The following is a 25319-nucleotide window of genomic DNA, read 5'->3' on the forward strand; positions in this document are numbered from 1 at the left end:
CTATACTGAGAATAAAAATGTCTTCAATTTCTTACGAAAGGAAGGTTTCAGCTGTTTTTGTCAAAGTTCAAATGGAAGAGAATTCCAGAGTTATGCAGCTTTAACTGAGAAATAGTTGCTTCCACATGTTGCTTTCTTGAAATGGGGTATGTTAACCGAGACAGTGGAGGATTTGCATTGCCTGAGAGGGACGTAAGGTGACATACATTGCCTGAGAAACCGCGGGCCCTTGTTGTGGATGGCTTTATGTGTCATGCAGCCGGCCTTAAAATTGATCCGTTGTTTTATGGGAAGCCAATAAAGAGAGGTCAGTGCGGGTTTGGCTGACAGATGTCTGGGTGTGTTCATAAGCAAACGTGTGGCGGCATTTTGTATGACTTGCAATTTCCTTATCACATAGCCCGGAGAACTAAGAAAAAGGGAATTGCCATAGTCTAAGCGGGACAATATCAGGGCATGAAGGATAAGTCTTCTGGCCAAAAAAGGTAAGATATTGAAGATTTTCCTGGTGGTTCTTAATAGGCCGAAACAGTATGCAGCCAGCTTTTTAGATTGATGGTCCATCATGAGGCGGGGGTCTAACCAGAAGCCTAAACTCTTTATATTTTCTTTGGGAGGAGGGAGATTTTTAGAATGCAGGAGACTTAAAAAGAGCATGATTTCCAATTATCACTACTTCCGATTTTTCATCATTAAGTTTAAGTTTAGAGACAGTCATTCATTTAGCTACATTCGCGAGTCAGGCGGATAGATTAGATTGGGCGGTGTTTCCGGGATTCAAAAGAGAAACTACCAGCTGGTTATTGTCGGCATATGATATCAAGGAAAGGCCATGTGGTTCAAGAATTTTAGCTAAGGGGGACAAATAAATATTAAAAAGAGTAGGGCTCAGCGAGGAGCCCTGAGGAACCCCGCACGTGAGGGAAAAGGAAGGAGCGGTCAAGAACTTGAAAAGTTCTATCTTTCAAGAAGGAGGAAAACCATCTTAGTGGAGTACCTTTCATTCCTCTGGCTAAAAGTCTTTGAAGTAGTGTGCAATGGTCTACAGTATCAAATGCAGCACTGAGGTCTAATAGGATGATAGCTGCATGTCCACCTTGACCTAATAATTGACGGGCATTTTCCATAACGGCTAATAAAGCTGACTTTTGTACTGTGCTGTGATCTAAATCCCATTTGGGAGTGATGTAGGAGTTCATGATCTTCAAGAAAACACGTTAGTTGATTACCAATGTGTTTTTCCGCTACCTTCACCAAAATGGGAAGGAGAGCAATAGGGCTATAGTTACTCAGAAGAGTTGGGGCAAGTTTAGTTATTTTTTAATAAGGGCCTAACAACAGCATGCTTCAAGAGCTGCGGTACTAGACCAGAGGATAGGGATTGATTCAGAATATTTGTAATATATGTGAGATTAAGTTAGAGGCCAGAGCTAATATATGAGGATGGGTGGAATCTAGGGGGGATCCCGATTTTATAGTGTGCAAATATTTAATGACTAAAGCCTCTGTTATAGGTTGAAAAAATGGAAGTGAAAGTTTCGGAGATTGAAGATCGTTATGTGAATACCGATCAATCTCTTGAAGGGCATCGGAAGGGAGGGTAGAATAAATATCTATAATTTTCTTTTGGAAAGAGTCTGCCAGAATATTACTATGGGTGATGGAGGCCTCTACAGGGATGTCAGTTGAGGAGAACAAGGTAAGTTCTTTAAAGATCGTAAAGATCTCTTTCGGGGAATTTACAGACTGTTCAATTCTAGTTGTATAGAATGCTGCTTGAGCTAGTTTGATTTCTGCATGAAATGTTCTGATTGCCTCCCTATATTGTGTCTTAGAGGCAATGTGATAGTCCTTTTTCCATCTTCTTTCAAGTTGCTTCCACCTTTTTTATGTTGAAGCAAATGAGGTTAAAAACCATGGTTTGGCCTTATGATTGGTCCTTGTGATAACCGTCTTGGTTGGTAGTATGGGGTCTAAAGAAGCAGAAATCCACTTATTAAAGTTTTCTATTGGCCATAAACCAGACTCCTCATAGATAGAAAGAGAGAGATGTAATGTATCCTGCCAGTCTCTGTGGTTCAATTTAGACCACTGGTGAGTAATTGACTTTATAGAAATTTGATGGAGGGGAAGAAAAGGATATAAGGGAGTGTAAGTAACAGTAAGTAATGATCCGTCCAGATCAGAGGGAGAGGGGTGTGGGAGAATAGGTCAGGAAGATTGCTGAAAACTAAATCAATGGTATGGCCTTTAATATGTGTGGGTCCTTTGATCTAGGGAGGCCAAATCAGAGAGTAGGGCTTAAGTCGAGAGGCAGTGTTCGTCATCTGCGTGGATGTTAAAATCACCAAGATTGGTAAAGTTTGGTGTTTTGCAGGACATGTTGGCCACAAAATCAGGTAGGGCTTGTAGAAATCTCCCATATGGTTTCGGAGGGCGAGAGATAAGTATTCCGGAGAAAGTGAATATGGCATTCAAAGTTAAAGAGAAGAGCAGGATTTCAAAGTCAGGAAAATCTAAAGGGGTGGCAGAACATTTGATTGAGTTCTTATGGATGATGGCAATCCCCCCACCTCTAGCTTGAGGTCTATCTAAACAGTTGATTAAGTAGTCCTGGGGTAGTGACATTACTATCTCAGGAGAAGACTCCTCATTGAGCCAGGTTTCAGTTAGAAACAAGGTGTCTGGAGTATATTCTTCTAATAATAAGAGAATTTGTAAATTGTGCACTGGTAAAGAGCGACAGTTGACCAGTAGAAATTTACCGAGTTGTTCTTTGTTTTTCTTGAGTGGGGGTGGTAGTACGGGTTGAGGGGTCCAGGTGCAGATGTTACAGGCCATGTTGGGGGAGTCAGCAGATATAGTAGAGTGGGCTGTATTCAACAAAGGGCTATTACAGGCTAGCAGCTGTTGTCCTGAATAGACTAATCTCTTTAAGTCGTTTTGGGCAGCATGTCTGGCCCCTGGTCTCTGCCGGGCGCAGACGGGTGCAGACGGGCTTGCCTTTGGAGCACTTTTGGCACGTCAGTGGTGCGCCCTCTGCACGCCTGACGCATGAAGCCCTTTATAGTGGGCAACCCCTTATGAGTTACACAACTAGACCACTACCAAAATGGTGGAAGAAAGGGAGTCGTGAAAAGGATAAAAAATGGAGGCTGAGTAGATGTTGAGAAATGTCGGCATGGCAGATAGGGAGGACGCAGTACGGTATGCAGGCAGTGCACAATGAATTGCAAAGGTGAGCAATGTGCCAAAATAAAAGCAAAAGGCTTGAGGCACACGTTGCCTCGAATATATACAGTGCTGTGAGTGTGCCGTCCACCTCTGAAGACGGGCATAGGCAGAGCAAATTAAAATACAATAAAACAATAAAACAACAGTCTAATATCAAATAATTACTTGATAGGTCCTGGGTTTAGGGAATACCTTAGTAAAAATGACAGTTGCACTACGATTTATTTATGTTCTTGGGATGATCCCCCTGAGGGTTGCATGATGTCTTCTTTTAGGAATGGAAGCAGATATATGGTCTGGAGTGGTTGTAAACCGAGATTTCAGGTGGCTTGATAATGGGTGGATCTTACTGTGAGGGGTTTGCGTCTAACACATATGGTTTGGCCTTTCATATTTCTCAGTTTACTTTCTATCTCAGTGATATAAGAGATTCTCCAGTGTGGCTTCCGATTGAATGTAATCTGCTGCATTGACCCAACCTCTATCTCTCGGTCTGTCTGACGACAGCTGCACATCCATCTTAGAGAACCAAATTCTCCAGACGATAGCAGGTGCGTGGCACACCATGAATGAGTTACTTAATACAGTGCTGCTTATACTACTTATACACCAGGGGGCCCCACTGAGGCACAAAAGGCATTATCTATAGCTGGACATCCCTTTCAATGGGCTACATGGTCTGCGGTTGGAATGAAATATATAGTTAAGTTGCTTGAGGGAGGCTTTTTTAAGTTTTTCCAGCTGGCAAAAGAGGAATTTGGTATTCCCACAATGGATCACTACATATATCACCAAATGATGCATTGCCTTAGAACTGCACTGGGCCACGCAACGGATATTGCTGCTCCATCAGTATTTAACACTATGGGGCCAGTTTAGGGGAGTTGTTGCGGGCTCTCTGGAGTACGAACAAGTTATATTGGGAGATTCTTTTGGATCAAAACTAGTCACCTGAGGTCATGTCAATGTTACTTTTAGATCATGTCAGAGTCCTTAGAGAGTCCAGACTAAATTTCCTATTCTTCATGATTTGAAATGACTGGTACTTAACACCTTGGAAGTTGAAATGAGCACAGTTGCAGCCCTCAGACCTATGTTGGCTAAGTAAGGAGAATGAGTGAAATCTGTACCATGTTTTTTAGTCCTGCACAGCCCTAAAATGGTTCTGGTCAGCAGTATGGAGGTGTCTGCACCTCCACAGTTCTGTTACTCTTGCCCTAATGGTGAATCTGGCACTTTTACATGACACGACTGACAACTCAGACCTAAACAGACATGCAAAGATAGCGAGCCACTTAGTTGACAATACTGAAATTGTGTATCCTCAGGCATTGGCTCCGGGCTTCTGCTCCCACAGTCCACGAATAGCTCATCTAACTTCACAGACTAGGTCTTCATGAGTTCATCACTTATAAAGTAAATGATCAATTGGCAGTATTTGAAAGGGTGTGTGGACCCTTTATGGCTGAGGCAAGGAGTGCATTTAAGAGCCTGATTTCATGGTGCTCCTGGCTATCCTGGCCCTGGTTTGTTGTCCTTGTATCAATGTAGGTGAGACCTATACTAGACTCCCTTTGGATTCCCCATGGGGTCTCTGCATGACCTTAGGTATGAACTTTAGGGACACCTTCCCCCACCTGTAATACTCCCAATGTTGGTTTGGGTTTGTAGCTTGATCTTAGTAGAATTCCAGGAGAATTGTTTAACTATGTGAATGCTCTGATATATATAGGTTCCCTGCTATACGCTACTGTTGATGTTATATTACATTGCTATGTTATAGAAATGCTATGTCTCACTAGTTTCTAAAGACATAGATATTCTGATTTTTGAAATCTGTTTATTTCCTCCTTCTTTTTCTTTACTATAGTTTGATCTGTATCCAGCTCCATCCCCCTGCCCTGCCACCTGTCTGTCCCTTCTGACTACCCTGGCTCCCCATCGACCCCCCCATGTTTGGGGCAGCAATCAAGATTTCTTACTAGGTTTCTTTATCGTAGGCATGTCAATTGTTCTGTATGTATGCCTGAATAGATGTTGCTGCATCACCCTTTATCTTGAAAATGTCTAATAAATAAATATTGCCAAAAGAACAAAGAAATTGAGAGATGTTCACACATTTAGTGGTTAGGTCTATTTGGACATCAGAATAATTTCATCATAAATATTAAGATAAAAACATGCTGCAGCCTTAATATCATGGACAACAACATTGACCTTCAATGCATGTCGGAAAGTGGCTTATTAGTAGGTGCAAGTAGGTACTTACAACTAGTAATAATACCACAACCGCAATTAAGGTCCAGTCAAGTCTCAATAAGTTAATCCTTGCTTAACCCTTGGTAGCTTGTCCAACAAGCAGTCAGGCTTAATTTAGGAGACAGGTGTGTAAAGCATTTAATGTTAATATCCCCTAAGCAGTACATAAGTAAGACACACAACACAAAAAAATCCAACACCAATTTTAAAAAATAGAGAATATTTTTATCTTTAAAATGAAACTAAAATGAAAAAATCCAATGTAGGGAACCAGAGATATGAATTCTTAAAGATTAAATGCAAAAATGTGCTTTCTAGTGCCTAAAAGTGAAAAGTGCCAACCACATCTACCTGGTCGCACTAGACCAGGATCAAGTCAAAGTTTAGGGCAGACCGTGATGGTGCCAGGGTTGGATAGAATGAGTTGTTGGGTCAGTTAAGTTTTTACCTTTGCACTTAATAACTTTTTTGGTGCTTTTTCTTTCAACATCGAGCAATCAGGTCTTATGGATTTGGGTTTGAAGATGGCGGCCTGTTGCAGAATGATGCCTTGGTGAACTCCTGAAGGTCCTATTCATCAACAGCAAGGAGCTCAGAAGTCTTCAGTGGGATGTGCAGTGAGGTCAGGCCGAGACACAGTTCGAAGTAGGGAGTTTGCCTCTCAACTAAGAGCCAGTCTTCTTCCTGAGCTTTTTCCAAAATGTTGTCCAAAAGTTCCCAAACTTTCAGATATTCTTCTGAAAGGTCCTTTGAGGGTCTTGAAGGGTTCACAAAATTAATCAAGCTCTGATGGACTTGCCTGTTATAGCTGATGCAGGTGATTTCTTCCAACACTTTTCTTCCTGTTGCTGATCAGGAAGTCCACTTCTTGGTCTTTTAAGACAGACAAGGTCCTCTTTTATGAAGCCATGCGAGTGCAACAGGTGCAGTCCGTGTGTGCACTGTTCTCTCTTTTGTGCAGTCAAAGGGTTCAGCAGTGTGGTCCTTATTTTCCAGATGTCTCCAAGCAGGGATCTGAGGTGCAGTGTAACCCTCCTCTATTTATTCCAGATGCTGGGCTGGCAAGAGGGGAGGCACCCCCAACCATTGGGGTTCAAATTGCCACCCTCTGTTATGACCACCTCCTGGGAAGTGTGGCATATTTCTTTCCCAAAATGCACATCTCCAAAAAAATCAAACTGTAGAAAATCTCTACCTGGAGTTCAGGTCTGGCTAACCCAATCCGGAGGTTTGGTTAGCTTCTCCCTCCACTCCACTTCCAGCCCCTCTCTTAATGTAATTAGAGAGGCTCCTATCTGGCTGGGGTGGAGGAAGTGGGGTTGGGCCTGGTTCCTGTACTGTCTGTTCTTCTCCCTTTGAAGACCAGTTTGGCTACCCAGCCCCCTTCCGGTCCTGGCATCTGCAGGCATCAGATCTCTACTCACAAGATGTGTCTATTGTTTCAGCTCCAGGCCTCTTCAAACCTATTCAGGGAGTTGCTTGCCTCAGGCTGTTAAAGGCTGGCCAATCAGAAGAAACTGCTACAAAGCTGTTTTAGGTAACTTCAGGAAAGCAAATTCTAAAACTACTTTCCTGCAAAAGGTATAATAAATCCAACCTTGGTAAGTTGTTGGATTTATTGCAACTATTGTTTTGATACTTTGAATGACGTTGCTACCTCACTCCTGTCAAAAGTTAGATGTTAATAAAGTGTTATAAGCCTTCCCAAGTTAGCCTACGGAGCTAGAAGCATTGAAATGAGGAAAAACAAAATTGACAGTTTTTCCCTCACCGGGGCAAATAAAACATATTTTATATTGTCCCTGTTTTTTCTAACAAGACACCCGACTCTTGGGGCCCCTAGGGCAGACCTTAGTGATGGCTTATCTGTAATATAAAGGTGGTTTTAGACTTTGGAGGTACTTTTAATTCCAAAGTTGAATTTGCCCATAGTTTTATTGTAAAACCAACTTGCACACAGCAGTGCACAATTAAGTGCTTTAAATCCACCGGGGTCTCTAAACCTACATGCCCTACCTTATACAAGGGACTTACAGGAATGTGGCCTGAACCAATTGTAATTACACTAATCACAATATACCTTTTAAGGAGAGCAGTGGTCCTTGGCCTGGTTATCACATTCCAGGGCACATTCCGAGTCAGTAACCAACAGTATCAGTCAAAAAATGGGGGTGGTCAGGACAAAAAGGATGACTTTCTCACAATGCACACTTTGGAATACACCACAATATTGGTAACATAAATATCAACACCATAAATACTGTAAAATCAAAATCAAACGCCAGATAATAAAATCAAAAATATATTTTTTTAAATATAGCTCCATTGAAATATTGACAATATAAATATTGCAAGCTAGTGTATCAGTTATTCATGGTAATAAAAATACCACATAAAATGTATAAACCAAAAACAAGCATTTCAAACACAACTTAATACATACGTTTAAAAGGTTATTAGTTTAAAAGCCACATTCAACTAATTACACACACCAAAAAATGCTAATCAATAACTTAACAAATCAGATTCAAACTTAAAACTTGTGAAATAAAAAATAAATTGTGATTAACAATAGAGGAATTTAAATAGAGTACACCAGAAACAATTATATCTGTTGCTGAAAGTTCAGGAGCAGAGAGGAAAGAGTTACTAGGCATTAGAGAAATGTCTAACAACCAGTGTGAAGTATGTGCACCTATATTTTATTTAGCTATATAACTATATAAGCATGTCAGCTCCTACCAAACTAAAATATTTAAATCAAATATATGTGCTGATCCAATGCTTAAAAACTTTGCTAGATAAACAGACATTTGAGGTGAGCAAATCTAGAGTGTCGCTGGTGTTGCAGAGTACTCCTTACTAGAGATGCTCTCCGCCTAAACTTGGGAACTAACCAGAGTTCTCTATTCTTCTTTTTTTGCATAATTTATGCGTCACTCTAACCCTGGAAGGGATTTGTTTTGACTTATACTGGGTGCTCCCTTGTGTCTGGACAAAGCTAAACCTCTCTGATGAGCTCTAATGAGAGCGAAACACGTGTCAGGGGTTGCTTTTACTCATTCCAGGTTGGCTTGGACGGTATTTTACCAGTCCAAAGCTGTAATACTGTGCCTGGAGTGGTAAATGGCTTTTGTCATTTTATAGCTCGGCAAGGTTGACACTGTGTCAAACCTATGATTAAAGACTTTGCTGTATAAATGGCAAAAGACTTTGTCACTATCTAGCTCGGCGTGGATAGCACTGTGCTGATCCAATGCTTAAAAACTTTACTAGATAAACAGACATTTGAGGTGAGCAAATCTAGAGTGTCACTGGTGTTGCAGAGTACTCCTTACTAGAGCTGCTCTCTGCCTAAACTTGGGAACTACCCAGAGTTCTCTATTCTTCTTTTTTTGCATAATTTATGCGTCACTCTAACCCTGAAAGGGATTTGTTTTGAGATATATATATATATATATATATAAATATATATAAATACACTTACCCCTATTATATTCCCACTACAGATATATCAAGTGCAAAACTTCGGAGGCACAAAAGACAAAGATGAACTATGCAGACGGTACAGAACATTTATATAGTCATTGATTTGGCTGATGGGTGGAACCTTTAAAGTACACCCCATCAGTTTACCCAAATCTATGCATTACAGGACTAATATCTAAATATCAACATGGTGTACACCCTTTTGCATACGAAGCATCAAGTAAAGAAGATGAAAACAATTGTAATACCCTCCCATTGACATTTTAAAATGTTGTGTCCTCCTAAATCATTCTCCCTACTCCATGGGTTCTGAGGTAAATATTCACCCAAATTTACTGCTTTACGGTAGCCTGGATGGATTGCATGCACCGTCAGGATACAGACGCAAACCCAGGATCTAAATCCCATAGTGGAATCTATATGAATACACTAAAACAAAGAGGCGAAAACTAATGTTCACACACAAGAATGGCACAGCTCTTTCACAGAACCCTATAGAAACACCACCACATCCTTCATCAAATTTAGAACAAAGGCAGAGCCAACCAATAGCCCAGGCTCTCAGCCGTAAATTCTCCAAGCAGACGTAAGTAATAAGTGTTCTGCTAGCTACAAACGCCCCTTCTATTTTAGCCATATAAGGTCTAATACACCTGAGATCAATAGTATACACCATAATATAACCAAAAAATGAAAAGCGACTTAGCACAAACAGTAACTTGCCATGACAATCCAAAAATCAAAAATGAATCCTAAAACCAGAACTATGCATTTTTCAAAGCCCTTTCCTAGCTAATTTAGCCTATCCAGCTTGGGCCTTTTCTTTCTATTATGGCCCCCTACATGCCAGTTAAACCTATGCTAAATTTAGAGCTACAAATCCTAGCATGTAAAGGAAAAAGCAAATACTGAATAAGCTATTTACATATCCACATTACAACTTTAAAACTATAGAATATATTTTCAATAAAGCATACACAAAATTTGAAAAGATGTGTATTACAGATATAAATAAACACACAAATGATATAGTCTAAACTAGTACAATAATATACAAACTGCAAGAAATCCACACATTTTGTCAAGAAATCAGATCATTACACTACACATATTTACCATTTGTTAATGTGCAGTCAGGATGTAAACAATATATAAAGAACAATAAGCTCTGGGTGGCTGTAATAAAGTCGAGGTATATATAGTGATTGTATATTTGTAGATCTAAGGTATTTTTATAATAATAGTGGGGTACATGCAGTGTTTTACTGTTGCAGATACAGAACAGCTTCAGTTATGGATTTGCATTAATTCTAATAGTGTTTTTTAAGAAGATTATGCTGGGATTTTTTTATTTTCCAAATGTTTTCACATTTTTCTTCCAGATTTATTTTATTTGTATTTCTTGACTATGTTTTTGGTGGTCTCATTAGTACAGCATCCATTTTAGGACATCCTCATTCTTCACTCCTCATCCCTACTTCTCATCGCTGCTTCTCATCCATCATCCCTACTTCTCATCCATCATACATCATCCCTACTTCTCATCCACCATCCCTGCTTCTCTTCCATCATCCCTACTTCTAATCCATCATCCCCACTTCTCATCCATCATACATCATCCATACTTCTCATCCATCATTCCTTCTTCTCATCCATCACACATCATCCCTAGTTCTCATCCATCACCCTTACTTCTCATCCATCATCCCTATTTCTAATCCATCGTACTTCATCCCTACTTCTCATCCATCATACATCATTCCTATTTCTCATCCATCATCCCTACTTCTCATCCATCATACATCGTCCCTACTTCTCAGCCCTCATCTCTTATTCCCATCCCTACTATTCATCCATCATCCCTACTTCTCATCCATCATACATAATCCCTACTTCTCATACATCATCCCTACTTCTCATCCATCATCTTTAATTCTCCTCCATCTTCCCTGATTCTCATCCCTCATCCATACTTCTTTTCCATCATCCCTACTTCTCTTCCATCATTCCTACTTCTCATCCCTCTTCCCTGCTTCTTATTCCTACTTCTCATCCATCTTGATGGAAGGAATGATGGAAGATAAGTAGGGATGATAGAAGAGAAGCAGTGATGATGGATGAGAAGTAGGGTTGATGGAAGAGAAGTAGGGATGATGGATGAGAAGTAGGGTTGATGTATGGTGGATGAGAAGCAGGGCTGAGGGATGAGAAGTAGGGATGATGGAAGAGAAGCAGGGATGATGTATGATGGGTGAGAAGTAGGAATGATGGATGAGAAGTAGGATTGATGTATGGTGGATGAGAAGCAGGGATGAGAAGTAGGGATGATGGAAGAGAAGCAGGGATGATGGATGAGAAGTAGGGATGATGTATGATGGGTGAGAAGTAGGGATGATGGATGAGAATTAGGGATGATGTATGATGGATGAGAAGTAGGGATGATAGAAGAGAAGCAGGGAGGATGGATGGGATGGATGAGAAGTAGGGACAATGGATGAGAAAAAGGGATGATGTATGATGGATGAGAAGTAGGGATGATGGATGAGAAGTAGGGATGATGAAAGAGAAGCAGGGATGATGAATAAGAAGAAGAGATGATGTACAATGGATGAGAAGCAGGGATGATAGAGGAGAAGTATGGATGATGGATGAGAAGTAGGGATGATGGAGGAGAAGCAGGGATGAGAAACATGGATGAAAAGTAGGGATGATGTATGATGGATGAGAAGTAGGGATGATGGATTAAAAGTAGGGATGATGTATGATGGATGAGAAGAAGGGATGATAGATGAGAAGTAGGGATGATAGATGAGAAGTAGGGATGATGGAAGAGAAGCAGGGATGATGGAGAGAAGTAGGGATGATGGATGAGAAGCAGGGATGAGAAGAAGGAATGAGACATAAGGATGAGAGATGAGGAATGAGGATGTCCTAAAATGGATGCTATACATTGGATGTGATATGGAATTTTACTTATGGATCATAATTTTCTATTGTTTGGAAATCCATTTTACAATTTATTTTTTAATATAATTTTGAGATTCTGTTCTTTTGAGAAAAGCGCTACTTCTAATCACTAAAACGTCAGAAAAGCATTCCATTAGTCTCATTTATATTGCAGTGCAGTTTGTCCAACTGACTGCACTTCGGCAGATAAGAATGTCAATATCTACCATCTGGTCACACCATGCTACAGTTCAAGGTTTAATGGCAAAGCAAGCTTGACCACTGGAAGCACTGTCTCACCACCATCTGACCCAAAATGTCAAAGGCCTACTGAATCTTAAGGGCCCAATTCTGTTTCACTCCAATTGGATAAGCAGGTTGTCCAATGTTTGCACTTGGAAGAGTGAGCAGTGAAGGCTCATGTTAATATATGGTGGGTGCCAAAACATACAGAGTAAAAGAGTAATTTACACTCAGTAGCGTTAATTGTCTAGTCATTTATTTAATGTCTAAGAAGAAAATGACTTTTGTTGACAGGCAGGTAAGTTGAACAGTTAAAAGTAGAATCTACAAAAAAGTAGAAGGTCCTAATCCTGTCTGGAGCTGAGATACAGTTTCACATATATACTCCTGCATTCTAGGCACTAAGGCCCTCATTAGAACCTTGGCGGTAAATGCCGCCTACTGCAGTGCTGATGGTATTCCGCTACGGGTATTATGGCCCTCATTACAACCCTGGCGGTTGGTGTTAAAGCAGCAGTAAAAAAAATGGGATCACGACCACGGTGGAAACCACCAACACAGACAGCCACTTTAACACTCTGACCACCACGGCAGTAGCAACAAACACCGCAGCAGTAACCGCCAACAGACAGGCGGAAGACAATGAACCGCCCACCCCATCACAACCCGCCAATCCGCTAGCTTTTCCGGGGCGGTACCAACACCATCAAAAGCACGGCAGAAACAGGACTTGGAAGGGAAATCACTCACCGCTCGACACAAATGAAGAACCAGGACGCCATGGAGCCCGAGCTGCAGGTCCTGCCCATGCTGGTCTACCTCCTCATCTACCAGGAATACAAAAGATGGCAGCGACGACCACGGTGAGTACGGCACCTAGTACACAGGGGGAGGAAAAAGAGAGTGACACACACACACGCAACACCCTCACCCCAACCCTCACCCACAACACCATACACACAAAAACATGCATCAACATTATATTTACACCCCATAGCCCCCTGGAAGAATGCAAGGACAAATGGAATAGAGTCAAATCAGTGATATATTAGAAATTGGTAGAAATACATATTAAATAGAAAAACAGTATTCAAAAAAATATACAATATGTGCATAAGGCGGTACATTGTCCATTCAAAACATCTGTGGGCCACTGGGCCAAAAATCATGGGCCAAGCCCACACTAGACTACTGCATCAATACGGAGAGAACACTGCAGGGGCATCAGGTCAAAACACACAGGCACCTCAGAGGGATTGGGAAGGGGGGGGCACCTCAGCCGGAAGATGGAATAATGCCACTGTTCCTCGAAGGGGCTCCATGCCCACTGCTTGGTCCTGGAGAGTGCGAAGCTACAGTCTCTCAAGTCTCTCAAGTGGGTGGGTTGCCCACTGCTTGGTCCTGGGGAATGCAAAGCCAAAGTCTCTCAAGTGAGTGGTATGCCCACTGCTTGGTCATGAGGAGTGCAAAGCCACAGTCTCTCAAGTGGGTGGTTTGCCTACTACTTGGTCCTGGGGACTGCAAAGCCACAGTCTCTCAAGTGAGTGGTTTGCCCACTGCTTGGTCCTGGGGAGTGCAAAGCAAAGCCACAGTCTCTCTAGAGTGTGCCTTTCTCCACTGGTTCTGGAGGGGGCTTTGTGCCCAGTGTGCTTCATCCTGCCAAGGATAGGAGGGGTGGATGCATATCTCCACTGGTTCTGGAGGGGGCCTTGTGCCCAGTGATGCAACACTTGGGATGTAGCAGTTCACAGTCCCTCACCTGGGTGTCTGAGGCACGAGATTTTCAGGGACCAGGTTGCATGATAGTTCATGGAGGCAGGGCTAGACCCCATCCTGCGGCAGCTAAGGCTGCATACTGGTTGTAGTGCTGATGCTGGTGGGGGTGCTGCCAGTGGTGGTGGGAGGCTCCAGCCCTTCTTCTGTAGTCTCGGACGGCTGCCCAGTGGGGCTGCTGCTGCTGGTAGTGGTGCTACTGTCAGCGGTGCGGCTAGCGGTGCTTGCGGCAGTGCCTGCGGCAGTGCTAGCGCAGGTGCAGGTGGCGGTGCTGGCCGTGGTGCAGGTGCTGGTGCTGCCAATGGTGGGTGGAGGCCCCAGCCCTTCTCCTGCAGCCTCAGACGGCTTCCCACTGGGGCTGCTTCTGCTGACAGTAGTGGTGCTTGCAGCGGTGCAGGTGGTGGTGCTTGTGGTAGTGCTTGCGGTGGTGCTTGCGGCGGTGCTTGCGGTGGTGCTAGCAGCAGGGATACTGGCGGTGCTGTCCGCGGTGCAGGTGGCAGTGCTGGCGGTTGTGCTGGTAGCCACCAGTCCTTCACGTGCAGCCTCTGACGGCTGAAGTGCCTTGCCTGGTGTTTTCTGCCCCTTCCTCACCTTGGCAGATGGTGATGTCAACTTGGGTCTGGCAGCTGGAGTCTTTGAGGTGGTCTTGCTGGGTGGTTGGTGCCTCTTCCCCTTGCTTCATACTGTCCCCCTCTTCACCTTGCAGGTGGTGGAATGGTTTTGTCCTTGGCAGGTGTTGGTGGCACACTGGCTGGGCTCACGTGTGCCCCTTTGAGCCTCTGTTAGCTGCAGGAACCACAGCGGACGTCGACTTGGTGGCTGAGGTGCTGGGCTGGATTCTGGACACACTGGCCTGAGGGGAAGGACGGGGGGAGGGGTATGGAAGAGGTCACTATTTGCCAGGAAAAGCTTCTTAGAGACACTGGGGCGGGAAGAGGGAGAGGGTTTGGGAATAGAGGAAGAAGGAGTGGTTGTAGGAGGTGTCTGTCTGCTGTTTTTGGGTGCAGGTGCATGGGCTGAATGCTGTTGTGAGGTGAATGGCTGTTGGATGGGTGAGTGCATGCGTTTGTGTACTTTGGGAGGAGGGGTCACAGACACACTGGGAGAGGACACAGAGGACATGTGCATGGATGTGGGGGTGGTGACTGCCAGTGAGGGGTGTGTTGTGATGGGCGTGCTGGTGATGGAGGTAGTGGATGAGGATGTAGAGCATGCAGGTGTGAGTGGAGATGCCACTGAGAGGGAGGTTGATGATGAGGAGGAGGGGGACACAGTGGAGGCAGTGGATGTTGGTGTGCTGCATGGGGATGGTGCTTGTGTGAGTGCCTGTGAGATGAAGTGTGGTGCTTGTGTTTGCCTGAGCCCCTTTTGTGTGGTGATTTGGGTGAAGCTGGTCCTAAGGTGTGCTTGGGATAGTCTGGGGTTGAAGGGATTGGGACTGGGTAGAGGAAGTTGGAGGGGGGAGGCTAGAGACAGGGACAAGCGCTGACATCAGGGAGGAGGCCAGAACCTGAAATGCTCTCTGTTGGGCTGCCACGCCAGAGTGAATGCCCTCCAGGTATGCATTTGTTTGTTGCAAATGACTCTCGACACCCTGGATGGCATTCAGAATGGTTGACTGCCCAACAGTGAGGGATCTCAGGAGGTCAATAGCCTTCCCACTGAGGGCAGCAGGGCTGACTGGGGCAGGGCCTGAGGTGCCTGGGACGAAGGAGATGCCTACCCTCCTGGGTGAGCACGCACGGGAATCACCTTGAGGGGCTGCTGGGAGGGTGGTGCACAGAGATGTCTGCCACAGCCAGGGAGCATCCATTAGAGGATGAGTCGCTGTCTGTGGTGTCCCCTCCTGTCCCCGTTGTGGTGCTCCCCTCACCCTGCGTCCCACTGGTACCATCACCGGCGGTGGATTCGGCCTCCAGGCCCAGGTGGGATGCAGCTCCCTCTGTCGCCGGTGCCTCTGCTCCTCCGCCAGATGATGCTAATGCACACAAGCACAGGGTGACAAAAAAAAAAGTGGGGGGAGAGACAGAGGATACACTTGGACAATGATAGCAACACTACCACCGTTGGCGTACACAACACACAGGGAGCAGCCCTATGCACTAGGCCATGCACTATCAGTTACTAAGATAGTCACCAGCCCATGGGGTGCAATGCCAACCGCCAATCAGCTGCACACCTGAAACCCACACCACCCTGCCCAGTAGTAGATGCCTACTAACACCATTGGGGTAGGAGTGCTACAGAGCCTGCCAAACAAGGGGCCTACCCTGCCTTCTTCGCCTACACACTCACAGCCCACATTCCCCACCCTGGTAACCCTTAAAGCGTGCAAAGTCAGGATTCAGAATCTGTACTCACTCCCTTATGGCTGCTGTGATGCCTTCAAGTGCCCATCCAACTCCGGATAGGCCACCGCCAGGATGCAGAACATCAGGGGGGTCATGGTGCGACAGGCATCCCTTCCTTGTTGGGAGGCCAGCCCCAGCTGGGCCTACGCCGTCTTCTTTGCCGGGCGGCTCAGGTCCTCCCACCATTTGCGGCAGTGGGTGCTCCGCCTGTCAAAGACCCCCAGGGTCTGCACCTCCTTGGCAATGGTATGCCAAATACCCTTTTTCTGGTGGGCACTGACCTGCATGAAAAAGACAGCAGAAAAGGGAATTAGTCAACCGTCCGGACCGTCACACTCATGGCCCCCCAGATCTCTCCCATCCCCTGACGCACATATATTGACCATCATACATGCAGCACTCTGGCCAGGATGCCTCTGCCCCCCCTACATGTGGCTTGCACACACAGCAATCCCTACATTCATGGCCCACGCATCATGCTCACAGTGCATTCACCTGTTTGTCTGGAGGACCGTAGAGTAACGTGTACTGGGGTAGGACCCCATTCACCAGTTTCTCCAACTCCTCCACATTGAAGCAGGGGCCCTTTCCCCAGACACATGAGCCTTTGTCGCTTCCAGACACAGGTCACAGCAGCACTTGCAGTGTAGGTCCTCTCCTGTTGAAGGTCAGGAAGCAAGTGAGTGAACAGATAGAAAATGGCGGTCACGTCCACGGCAGTGCTTACCCTCACTGCCGGCGTACATCGCCATTGGCTCCTGGAACCCATAGGGCCCAATGATAACCAATGCGAAGTTGCGCAGTGGTCTTCGACCGACTACCGCAACGGCGCACAACGCCAGCGGAATTACCTCATTTCCACTTGTCCCTCCTCACAGGTCAGGCAGCCGCCATTTCAGGGGGGCAGAAAGCATGGCACCTAACTGCATCACAGCAGAAATTGGCACAGCAACTGATTTTCTGATTCACATTCTGGTTCTATAAAGGAAAAAATGCATCATTGGTGCAATAGATGTGTGAATATGACTCACTGATCACCGTTTTCTTCCATAGGCTTCAACCGCTGAGGCTGAATATGAGATGGTGACATTCTTCAGTGTACAGACCCCTGGTGGACCTTGCAACAATGGAGGACAGACACAATATCATAACATACAGACTTGATCGGGCCACAATCCAAGAACTGTGTGCCCAATTGGAGCCATTCCTGATGTCAGCTATCCGCCAGCCCACAGGTATCCCCCCTCTAGTGCAGGTCCTGTCAGTGCCTCATTTCCTGGCAAGTGGTTCCTTCCAAGCTACAGTGGACATGGCATCAGGGATTTCTCAGCCAATGTTCTCCAACGTGTTGACTAGAGTAGTGTCAGCCCTGCTGAAACACATGCACAGCTACATCGTATTCCCCCAGGTGTCTCAGGTAAACACAAACACCACACTTCATCTCCCAGGCACTCACACAAGCACCATCCCCATGCAGACACACCAAAATCCACTGTCTCCACTGTGTCCCCCTCCTCCTCATCATCCACCTCCCACCCAGTAGCATCTCCACTCACACCTGCATGCTCTACATACTCATCCACTACCTCCATCACCAGCACGCCCATCACAACACACCCCTCACTGGCAGTCACCACCCCCACATCCACGCACACGTCCTCTGTGTCCTCTCCCAGTGTGTCCGTGACCCCTCCCCTCAAAGTACACAAACACATGCACCCACCCACCCAACAGCCATCCACCTCACAACAGCATCCAGCCCATGCACCTGTACCCAAACACAGCAGACAGACACCTGCTACAACCACTCCCTCTTCTTCCACTCCCAAACCTTCTGCCTTTTCCCACCCCAGTGTCTCTAAGAAGATTTTCCTGGAAAACATTGACCTATTCCCTACCCCTCCCCCCCCGTCCTTCCCCTCGGGCCAGGGTGTCCAGAACCCAGCCCAGTACCTCAGCCAACAAGTCAACGTACGCTGTGGCTCCTGCAGCTAACAGAGGCTCAAAGGGGGCACACGTCAGCCCAGCCAGTGTGCCACCAACACCTGCCAAGGACAAAACCCTTCCACCACCTGCCAAGGTGAAGAGGGGTAAGCATGCAGTAAGGGGCAGGAGCACCAACCACCCAGCAAGGCCACCTCAAAGACTCCAGCTGCCAGACCCAAGGTGACACCATCATCTGCCAAAGTGTGGAAGGGGCAGAAAACACCAGGCAAGGCACTTCATCCGTCAGAGGCTGCAGGTGAAGGACTGGTGGCTACCAGCACAACCGCCAGCACAGCCACCTGCACCGTGGCCAACACCGCCAGTAGCCCCGCTGCTAGCACTGCCACAAGCACCACCACCCACCTACAGCGCCGCAAGCACCACTACTGTCAGCAGCAGCAGCCCCAGTGGGCAGCCATCCGAGGCTGCAGGAGAAGGGCTGGGGCCTCCACCCACCACAGGCAGCACCGGAACCTGCACCACTGCCAGCACTGCCACCTGCACCACCACTAGCACAGTCGCAGGCACCACCGCATGCACCTCCACCTACACTGCTGACAGTAGCACCACTACCAGCAGCAGCAGCCCCAGTGTGCAGCTGTCCGAGGCTGCAATAGAAGGGCTGGAACGTCCCACCATCACTGGCAGCACCCTCAGCAGCACCAGCACGACAACCAGTATCCAGCCTTAGCCGCCGTAGGATGGAGTCTAGCCCTGCTTCCATGGACTATCATGCAACCTGGTCCCTGCAAGTCTCGTGCCTTAGACACCCAGGTGAGGGACTGTGAACTGCCAGACCCCAAGTGTTGCATCACTGGGTACAAGGCCCCCTCCAGAACCAGTGGAGATGTGCATCCACACACCAAATCCTTGGCAGGATAAAGCACGCTGGGCACAAAGCCACCTCTAGAACCAGTGGAGAAAGGCATCCACTCACCCAATCCTTGGCAGGATGAAGCACACTGGACACAAAGCCCCCACCAGAACCAGTGGAAAGAGGCACACACCACAGAGACTGTGGCTTTACACTCCCCAGGACCAAGCAGTGGGCAAACTACTCACTTGAGAGACTGTGGCTTTGCACTCCCCAGGACCAAATAGTAGGCAACCCACCCACTTGAGAGACTTGAGAGACTGTGGCTTTGCACTCCCCAGGACCAAGCAGTGGGCATGGAGCCCTCTCGAGGAGCAGTGCCATTATTCCATCTTCTGGCTGAGGTGCCGTCCCCCTTCCCAATCCCCCTGAGGTGCCTGTGTGTTTTCGACCAGATACCCCTGCAGTGTTCTCTCCGTATTGAGCAGGAGTCAAGTGTGGGATTGGCCCATGATTTTTGGTCCAGTGGCCCACGGATATTTTGAATGGACAATGTACCACCTTATGTACATATTGTAAATTTGTGTGCATACTGTTTTTCTATTTATTATGTATAGCTGCCTATTTCTAATATGTCACTGATTTGACTCTATTCCCTTTGTCCTTGCATTCTTCCAGGGGGTTACAGGGTGTCAATGTAATGTCGATGCATGTTTTTGTGTGTATGGTGTTGTGGGTGACGGTGGGGGTGTTGCGTGTTGCGTGTTGCGTGTGTGTGTCACTCTCTTTTTCCTCCCCCCTCCCATGTGTATTAGCTGCCGTACTCACCGTGGTCATCACCGCCATCTTTCGTATTCCTGGCAGATGAGGAGGTAGACCAGCATGGCGCCCTTGATCTTCGTTTGTGTCGAGCGGTGAGTGGTTTCCCTTCCAAGTCCTGTTTCTGCCATGCTTTTGATGGCGTTGGTACCGCCCCGGAAAAGCTGGCAGATTGGCGGGTTGTGATGGGGTGGGCGGTACATTGTCTTCTGCCTGTCTGTTGACGGTTACCACAGCGGTGTTTGTTGCTACCGCCGTGGTGGTCGGATTGTTAAAGTGGCTGTCTGTGTTGGCAGTTTCCACCGTGGTCGTGATCCCATTTTTCTTTACCGCCGGCCTGTTGGCTGTATTACCGCCTCTTTAAAACCAACCGTCAGGGTTGTAATGAGGGCCTAGGTTTTTATAACATTGTCCTTATGACACATACACTGTGTGGGATGTGCTTGTGTTAATGATTCTCTTTGGACATCATCAGGTCTATTGCTACTTGTAAGGACATCCTCCAAAAGGGACTGTGGTTTGTACAAGGGATACAGATGTGGATGCACTCGGCCGATCTCTAAAAATGGTACAAGTTTGTGTACAAACTGGACATCTAAGAGTGATAAAGCACAGCTGTTGAATTCTTAGTACACCAGAAAAACAATTTGTGTCTCGTAAAAATATTCTAAATCCCAAAAACTCATCACCTCAAGAAAAAGGATTCCACCCTAATAAAGTCATTGGTGTAGCCTAAATATTCAAGGCAGAAACTGGGCTGCTGGAATCTCATTGTCCATAGATGACATTGGTCTATTGAGACATTCTCCGTTCACATTCTCCAGTCAGTTGGACCCTTTTCAGTTTTTCCTGGGACAGGATTGGTTCTTTCTGATAGATGCATTACACCAGGTCATCTCTTCATTTCACACAGGTCAAAGCAAAAAAGAAATCTCTGCAGGATTTCCAGATAAATGCCCAGCTAGGAGGGATCATAGCAAACCATCAGAGGCTCCACACCAGATGATATGTTCTTTCCCAACACTAAAAGATGATGGACTGATTGCTGAAACTTTTCAAGCATAGTTACTAAAATTGAATTTGAACCTATGTATTTTTAATTATTTTATCTGGTGTGGGCTGGCCTTTGTTGTGTGAGTATCCGGGGGTTCTCTTCTCTGGATTTACTTTAGGAAGTTAGTGCCGGTTAGAGCCCTACTTCCGGTTTGACCGCTAACTCTCTGGTTAGCGGTCCAGACGCCGTGAGTCACATGAGCTTCGACCCGGCGCCATATATTTTCGCATTAATGCGGCCGCGCAGCAGAAGGTGAGCGCGTTTGCCGCTGGCTCTTATTAATTAATTTGTAACATTTTTAAACTGTCACTAAAATTGAATTTGAACATATGTGTTTGTAATTTTTTTTATCTGGTAGGGGCTGACCTTTGTTGTCTGAGCATCCGGGGGTTCTCTTCTCTGGCTTTACTTTAGGAAGTTAGGGCCGGTTAGAGCTCTACTTCCTGTTTGACCGCTAACTCTCTGGTCAGCGGTCCAGATGCCGTGGGTCACGTGAGCTTTGACCCGGCGCCATGTATTTTCGCGTTAATGTGGCTGAGCCGATGGCGCGCCTAAGGCAAGCCCGTCTGCGCCCGTCCATGCCTGACCGGGGGCCGGGGACTATGCCCATTCACCTACTATTGGCGCCCTCTCCCCTGCATACCTTCGCTCGTTTGCAGGTAAACCCTGCCAACACAAGGTGGCCTTAGATTGCTCCACGACATGGAATTGCAGGCACTGTAACTGGGAGATTCAAGCTCCCCAAACCATAGAGGAGACCAGAGCCCAGATTTCAGGGATTAATAAATTAGGAAGTATACATGTACGGGATAGGGCGGTCAGCAGGAAGCCTCTAACTTATGCCCTGATAAACGCCTGATTGCTTCCAAAACACAAATTGGAAATTAGGGAGCTGATTGGCTCTAATAACATTGACTGCCTTTTCATCACGGAAACATGGGCCAAACTGGACTCTAACCCCGATTTTATTGAGGTCTCTCCCTCAGGCTATGCCTTCTATAGATTAGATAGGACAACTGGTAGGGGAGGAGGATTAGCAATCATTTGCAGGTCAGACCTCACGTGCCAATGGAATGGCACTAACACCCCCTCTGAGATTTGCGAAGCAATGCACTTTAAAATCTTTCAGCATAATTTGCTACTCCTTGAAGGCTTATTAATCTATCGCCCACCCGGACCGCTTTCTAATTTTATTCAGAATTGGACAGGTCTGTTAGAGCCCATGGTTATGTCCACTAAGGTCATCTTATTAGGTGACGTCAACATTCACTTTGATGAGATTCAAAACCCTCATGTCATAGAATTCATAAATCTCATGTAGGCCCTAGATTGGGAATTAAAGGTATCTTCAGCCACACATTTAGCGGGACATTTGATAGACTGGATTTTTGCCCGCACCAAGGACAAGCTGGCACTGTTGAATGCCCCTTTAAGCTGGACGGATCATTTTCCACTGACATTTAAATTTATGGCTGGCTTGCCACCCCAGGTACATAATCGCAAAAGTAAATTGATCAGGCATTGGAAGCGCGTTAAAAAAGAGCAGTTAGTGCCCGCTCTGGAAAAAGGATGGAACAGGGCCAACAAGCTGTCCCTGTCACCTCTGGATAGTTTCAATTAGGGAATCGCCATTGCTGTGAACCAATTGGCCCCCCTTAAGGTCTATGATTCACGTAAAATCAAAAAACCCAGTCACCCTTGGTTTACTAAAGACCTCAAGCTTCTCCAAAGAAAGTATTGCCAACAAGAGCGGCGCTGGAAATTGAATGCTACTTTAACTGAGAAAGATAAATTAAACATTGCTCTCAAAAACTATAAAGAAGCGAGTACTAAAGCCAAATCTGAATTTTACACCTCAAAAATCAAAGAGGCCTCTAACGCCCCTAGAGAACTTTTGAAGGTGATCAATGCTTTGACTTCCCCTCCAATATTGCCAGAATTGGAGAATTCACAGGAATTCTGCAATAAAGTAGCTATGCACTTTGAAAACAAAATCCTACAAATTGATGCTAAGTTCATCCCCTGTGAGGAGAGAGCTGGCCATCCTAATATGGCTCACATGGACTCTAGTAAGAGCCACCTAACTCTATCCAATTTTCAACCTCTTCCCCCGGATAGAATTAATAGTCTGATGTTTGAAACCAAATCAGGCTCTCCCTTGGACCCCTGCCACCCTTCTATTATTCAATTGGCCCCGACCTTGTTTCCTCAGCTCTAGCTCCAATCTTTCAGGAGGTCCTTACTTCTGGGGTCTATCCAGCATCTTGGAAGGAGGCTACATTAATCCCTCTGAAAAAGAAACAAGATAGAAACAGCCAGGACCTTAATAACTTGCGTCCCATTGCCCTTCTTCCCTTTCTGGCTAAGATTTTCGAGAAACACATTAACAAGGAATTAGTTAACTTCCTATTAGTATCAGGAGGACTAGATGCCTCCCAACATGGCTTCAGGAAGGGCCATAGCACAGAGTCAGCCATCATTACCTCCTCGGACTCCATCTGGAGAATGGTGGACAAAGGGCAAGGGGCTATTCTGATCCTATTAGACCTGTCCGCATTCAACACCATTTCCCCGCATATTATGCTAGCCCGCCTACATCAAGCAGGCATTAAAGAGGAGGCTCTTAATCTATTGGAATCTTTTCTGAAAAATAAGTGGACCATGGTAAGCTGCGGAGACTTCAGATCCCCAGCCTACCTACTACCCTGTGGTGTCTCTCAGGGATCATCACTTAGTCCCACTTTGTTTAACTTGTATGTTGCTCTTTTGGCCAAACTGATTCGCTCATTTGGATTCAGACCTACTTCCTATGCAGACAACACCCAATTCATCATCCCAGTTAACAAAAACTGGGAGGAAGTGGCGGATCGCTTCAATGAATGCATGCAGGCAGTCAATAGTTGGATGAAGTCTAACTGGCTCAAATTAAACGGGGACAAAACCAAAATACTTTACTTTGGACTAGGAAGTGAACTGTGGAATTCTCGTTGGTGGTCGACTGACTGCGGCACTCTCCCAGTCCATTTTCCCGCCACAAGAAACTTAGGGGTCATCTTTGACAATTGTCTCTCTTTTAGACTACATGTCAACCCCATTGTGAAAACAAGCTTTTGGGCTCTAAAAATGCTAAAGAAAGTCTTTCCCTACCTTCAAAGGGAATGGAAAATTACAGTTACCTTGGCATTGGTGATGTCCAAATTGGACTACTGCAATGCCCTGTTGCTTAATCTAGACAAATCCTCTCTGAACAAGCTACAGCTGATCCAGAATACGGCTGCTAGAGCACTCTTGAACCTCCCTCGCTCAGCTTCGGCTAGCAACAGCTTAAAACAACTGCACTGTCTTCCAGTGGCCCAGCGAATTATTTTTAAAACCTTATGTTTGACTCATAAAGCAGTTTACAGAATCGGCTCCAAATATTTTGTTTCTAAACTTTGTTGGTATAGACCCAAACGTCTTCTTCGCTCATCAGGAGCTTTTAGAATTCAGGCTCCCTGTACCTACAAAGCAAAATGGGGAGATAAAGCCTTTATGGTGGCCACAGCAAAATGCTGGAATTCCCTACCTTAAACAATCAGGAAGGAACAAAATCTTTAAATTTTTAGGAAGTTAGTCAAAACCTGGCTCTTTCAACGCTAATTGCCTTCTCTGGATTTCTCTCTCTCACAGCGGATGCGTCTCTTACCTTTTAAGCGCTTCGATGCCTCGGCCGGAATGCGCGTTATAAATACAAATACAAATTCACCCCCAGACACAGATCTGGGTTAAATCCATTGTGCTTTTGCTCACCATGCCACCCCAGTTTAGGCCCAGCCATATGCAAATCAGTCCTGACCCTGCTTCCCATGGGAACAGTCCAGCCCGAACTGCCAGGACAGGTCGTCCCTGGACCGGAAACAAGCATCCTTGGACCGGTTTTGGGGTATCACCCCTCATCAGCCAGTCTAGATTCAATCCAGTAGCACAGTGAATAAGGGACCCACATCTGGGCATAGCCGGGACAACTTTCAGTGACTTTAGCAACACAAAAGGATGATGAACGGAGTGCTGAAACTTTTCAAGGACTCACCCCCAGTCACAGATCTGGATTAAATCCATCGCTCCTTTGCTCATAATGCCATCCCAGTTTGGACCCAGCTATATGCAAATCAGTCTTGAACCTGCTCCCCATGGGAACAGTCCAGCCCGAACTGCCAGGCCAAGTCCTCTCTGGACCGGAAAAAGTATCCTGATGGGGCGTCGTTTAATAGGCATGTTCTTCTTGACTATGAATGTGCTTAGCCAGGATTCAGTGACCAGCAGCCACCTTCCCTAATAATTAGATTGTAATCTGCACCTCTTTCAATCATCA

Source organism: Pleurodeles waltl, chromosome 3_1, assembly GCF_031143425.1.
Source record: "Pleurodeles waltl isolate 20211129_DDA chromosome 3_1, aPleWal1.hap1.20221129, whole genome shotgun sequence".
Taxonomy (NCBI): Eukaryota; Metazoa; Chordata; class Amphibia; order Caudata; family Salamandridae; genus Pleurodeles; species Pleurodeles waltl.